This window comes from Glycine soja, chromosome 8, assembly GCF_004193775.1.
Source record: "Glycine soja cultivar W05 chromosome 8, ASM419377v2, whole genome shotgun sequence".
NCBI classification, from domain to species: domain Eukaryota; kingdom Viridiplantae; phylum Streptophyta; class Magnoliopsida; order Fabales; family Fabaceae; genus Glycine; species Glycine soja.
Genome location: NC_041009.1, coordinates 46084913 through 46090105, shown reverse-complemented (window position 1 = coordinate 46090105; position 5193 = coordinate 46084913). Strand labels below are relative to the sequence as shown.

General features: G+C 25.9%; 1 pseudogene; it reads right to left on the bottom strand.

The window, feature by feature from the left end:
• Positions 1-482: 482 nt before the first annotated feature.
• On the bottom strand, positions 483-1151 carry LOC114424239 (annotated as a pseudogene).
• Between the last annotated feature and the right edge of the window lie 4042 nt (positions 1152-5193).

Sequence of the window (5193 nt, the reverse complement as noted above, 5' to 3'; positions counted from 1 at the left end):
CATTTTAGTTTTATTAGAGAGTTTATTATTTAATAATTTTAGTTTCCTTTTAATTTTCCTGCTAGTCTTATTGAGAATCGTGTAATTTGTAATTGCTTCATATATTTGACTTGGAAGAGACATTATGGATGCCTTAACTTCGTAATTAGTAATTAGCAACTAATAGTTACGGTGGATGTCTTGAATTTATAATTAACAACTAATACTCTGGTGGATGCCTTTTAAAGATTGTTTTTTTCTTCAATTTTAGCTATAGAGTGACCACAATTAACTTGATTTTTTTTTTTGGGCTGAAAATTTAATGTTTAAATATATTTTTAATCTTTGATATATATTAATTTTGTATTTTGTCTCTTATACTTTTTTTCGCAGCTGCTCTCTAGTAGTTGAAATTTTGTTTTAAATTCCTATTATCAATTAAACGACGACATCTCCGTTAAATACTAGATTCCATTAAAGATTAGATAACATGATTTATGATGTCTCAAAAACCATCAATATTTGATTCAAAATTAAATTTAAATTTTCTACCCATTAAAAACTGTCAAAATACATAAAAAAATACATAAATCAAACATTAAAACCCTTTTTCCAGTCATCCTGCAGACCTACACTTATCTTCTTCTCCCTTCAATCTTTATCTTTCAAAACAAATCTCAATTCTTTTTATATAGAAAAAAATACATCTCGAAGGAACATCAACAATAAACCTAGCCTATTGAAATACTACCAAGCAAACAAGCCTTGATTTCCATGGAGAAACATGTCAGGCGACGCCATCATAGGGTGAGGGATTTACCAAGGCATGAAGAGAGAGTTCAAAATCTGCAGAATCTCGAAGGATTCACCACCGCTGCCGACCTCATCGGCAATCTCGAGAATGGAGTTCAGAAACCTTAACCAGCCGACAAGTTCCATGGTCTGTGCTCTGAGGATCATTCGGAGCTTCCTTCTCAACATATGCTTCCTCCTCTGTCGGTTAGGTCTTCAAGCAACTTCTGCTTCTTCATCCGCGATCGTCGTGCGGACTTGCGGTTTGACTCCATTGGCTTCCTCTTTCTCTCATCCATCACCACTGGATCTCCTCCTCCCTCCGACGATCTTGAACTCGCGCAGATCTCCAGCTTCTTCTTTGAATTTTGGGGGTTTTGTTAGGGTTAGAGAAATTAGGATTTTACATATCTGATTTATTAGGAAAAAAAATGGGGAAATTGAAAGGGATTAGGTAGGGGATTGAGAGGGAGTTAGTTCATGAGCAGACATAGAACAACCAATAGAGGAAGATGATGATGGAGTCTAGAAGACATATTTGTTTTAAATTTGATTGAGGAGTGGAGGAGACGATGGAGAGAGACGAAAAAGATTCATTTTAAATTTAATTTTAAAACAAATATTAATCATCCTTCATCATTACAAATCGAGTTATTAAATATTTAAGGAACACATTATTATTTAATCAATAACAAACATTTAAAATAGTTTTAAAAGGCATGTATAAAAAATTAAAAACATATTTCATTTTAAAAAAATTAAATGAAATATGAAGAATTATACATAAAATTTAGGTATATATTAAAAATTAAAAACATATTATGAGGTCAAATTAACTTGTCTTAAAATGATTTTAAAAGATTTAAAAAATTGGGTTTAAAACCAAAGCAAGTTTTAAAGGTATTCCATTTTTTACTTGGTGCATCCCATAATTTTCAAATATTTCCCTTTTACCATTTTTCTTCCTCTCTCCAATCACCACCCACCTTAGAATCACTTCAAGCCAATTTAGACCCATCACCATTTCATGACCTATTACAAACATATCTCATGGGTTGTTGTGTTTTGGGTTTTTTTTTTTGTCCGAACTCGCCTGCTGATCACTCCTACTTTCAGGGTATATAGTCATAAGGTCTACCTTATCTTCATCCACGATACCATCAAAAGATGAAAAGTGGTAAAAATATTGATTTAAAGTTTAACTATCTAGTTGTGATTTAATCATGATTGAACTGATAATCAAATTAACATTTTAACATTATATAATACTTTAAGTAATAAAATAATATAAACATATAAAAAAATTTAGGATCGAAACAATTTTAAGTTAATATAAATTAAATGACTAAATTATATGTTTTATAAGATACAAATTAATAATAATTGAGAAAATAGTTTATACGTATATAAAAATTTTAAAAATGTTTTTATTTATCTTAAAAATGTTTTGGTTTAAATTAAAAATAATGAAAAATACCAGTTCAAACAAGTTTTTTTCACCGTTTGTCGTCAATTTTTAATTGGATGTTCTCACTTATTTTGAGATGCTTAAGATTATTCAACAGGTTAGTTCCTGAGTGGATCGCTTGAGTCAACCAATGTGGTTTGATTTTAAAATCAATAATCCAAACAGAGAGCAAATCACAAAAATTGGTCCTGTTTCTTTTGTTTGGCGATTATATTTCATAAGTAATTAACACATTCTTTAACATATTTTTTCTAACAGTCTTTTTTGATGGTTAAATTTTTTTAAAAATAACAAAATTATGTACGAGGTTAATTAAATAAGCAGCAAGACTTATGTAATCATATGATTTCTAATAAAATTTAACTAACAATAAAAAATGAGAAAAAATATGTTAGAGAATATATTGATGCGGTTTCTCATATTTCTTGCTATACCGGAATTTTAAAAAGAAAGACCCCAGTTGAAAAATGCCAGATATACCATGTTCATAAAAGGTGGTATAGTATGTCACTATGTCAGCAGAAAATTTTTGAGATAATTGTAATTTTGGGATTGTCACTGTTTAAAGAAGCTTTTTTTTTGGGTGCACAACTAAAGGGAATAGTAAGTCACTGGTGTCACTTAGCATTAAAGGAAGTTGCTTTATTTATTTAGTATAAAAGTTTGAAAGAAGGTGGGGTTATGCTGTTTTTAAGGTCATGATGTAAAAGGAAGAGTAAGAATCGAATCTAAAACTTTTGTATCCAGCAGTTCTATTCTATTAAGTCAATATCATTCACTTGAAAAAAGTTGCTTTTTTACAAGAGATGTTCCATCCCCAAACACTACAGCAAAATATGTTGTTTGTGCGTGGAATCCTTTTAAAACATATTATTCTCAATATCTTTGTTTTTTAGGTTTGTGGACGAATGTTCATCGTTTTATTTTAAGTCCATCAACATTTCTGTATTATTGTGCTCCTAAAAGCTGAATTATTGGATTTTATTCTTTACTCATTTTTAACTAAGATTATTGAGACGTATCATGCATATAGTTTGATAAGATATTTATTTTATTTTGGTTTTTATTTGTAAAATTATTCTATAAAATAATTGAAGATTTTTTTTGTTACAGAGAAAAAAATGGTCTCATAAGAGTCCATTTGGTAGATAATTTTTTTTTTACAGCTTATAAACTCTTTTGACTAATTAATATTTTTTTAAACAAAAATTAACTAATAAGTTACTTTGATCAAAATCAACTTATTTTAACATTTATATAACTTATTCTCATAAGCTAATAGCTTATAAGTTATTCATATTTTCTTCTTCTTAATTTTATTCTCACAAATATATTTCAAATTATTTTTATCCTTTTATTCAATTTAAAATTATTTTATTTATTTTAATTTGTTAATTTATTATAAGAAACTAAAAACTAGATGACATATTTATTTTCTTTTTTATTATGAAACTTGAAATATTACTTTATTATTTTATTATTTTGGTTAATATTAAACTATTTATTTTAACAAATAATTTCATTTTTTATTTTTATGTTTATTTAAAATATTTGGTCACTAAACAAAAGTTGATAAAAAAAAATTATAAATATTTTTTTAATTTGTTTTAAAATAATATTATTAATGAAAATATGAATATTAAAAAATGATTTTAAATAATATAAGGTTATTTAATTTAATTATATTTTTCAAAAAAAGGAAAAATGATTAAAAATAATATTAGTTTATTAAAAATTTGATTTTAAACAATACTATTAAAATCACCATTAGAAAATTAATTGTATTACAAAGTTTAAGAAATTAGTGTCCTACTATGATAAGTTATTAAAAATATAAATATTAAAATATTAAATATTTTCTTTTATGTTATTTGACATTTATTAGTTAATTTATCAGTTAATCTTATTAAATAATTTCAATTAAATTAACTAGTTTATAAACTTAATTTTGTTTAACTCCTAACTTATAGCTTTTAAGCTTTTACAAAACAAAAATTTTAGAAATGTGAAAAATAAATAAAACTACTTGGCAAGTTTATTGAGAATATGCTTCCTTATTTCATTTTTTTTCCTCTTATTCTCATGTTTTCTTGTTTTCAAAATTAAAAAACGAAAGTGAACATGGAAACAACCTTTAATTTTTTTATTTTTTTCAATTTTAATATCAAATTGAAAATTATTTTTAAAAATAGTTTTTTTAATTTTTAAACATTTTAATTTTTAAATAATGTTTTTAAAAAAAGTTAGGTAACCTAAACATATTCTGATGTAAACAAAAGTGAATTTCATTGTTGGTAGCTAGATTTATTCGAGTAGCAAAATAAATCAAACTGAAATATCTTTAAAGATATATCAGTGCTTGAGGTTCCTTTTCGAATGAAACTAATGCGTGCTTAAGATATAGGAATATGTCTTTCAACCCAAGATAATACAACAGGAAAAAAAGGCTAACTTTTTTAATTCTATTACCTTAAATAGAATACTTTAAATGTTTCCATCAATAAAGTATATTAATATAATGAAAAATATTATTCCTCTGCGACTTGATTATATAGGATAATATAAGGCAAAATAATGGATTTTAACCAAAAAAATAAAGTATGATGAAAATGTCTTCATTGTTGTGAATGCGAATTTTATTTTATTATATAACTAAATATATTAAAGGAATAAAACAGTTAAAATTGAAAATAAATTATATAAATAATCTCAAATCCCGCGCATCTCAATCAAGAACAAACAATGATTCATTTTGTATAAAAGTAATTCTTGTAACCCATTTGTTGGAGGAATTGGTATAAGTTACTCCTTGTAGTCTTCATATTTGGCCATATGCATTTGCGCTAGGTGGTTGGAAGTCATTTGTGGGTTCATCCAAGTTAATGCATTATTAGGTATGCATACTTTCATTATGCTTGAAATGTGACATATATATGCTATAGTATCTTTGGTGA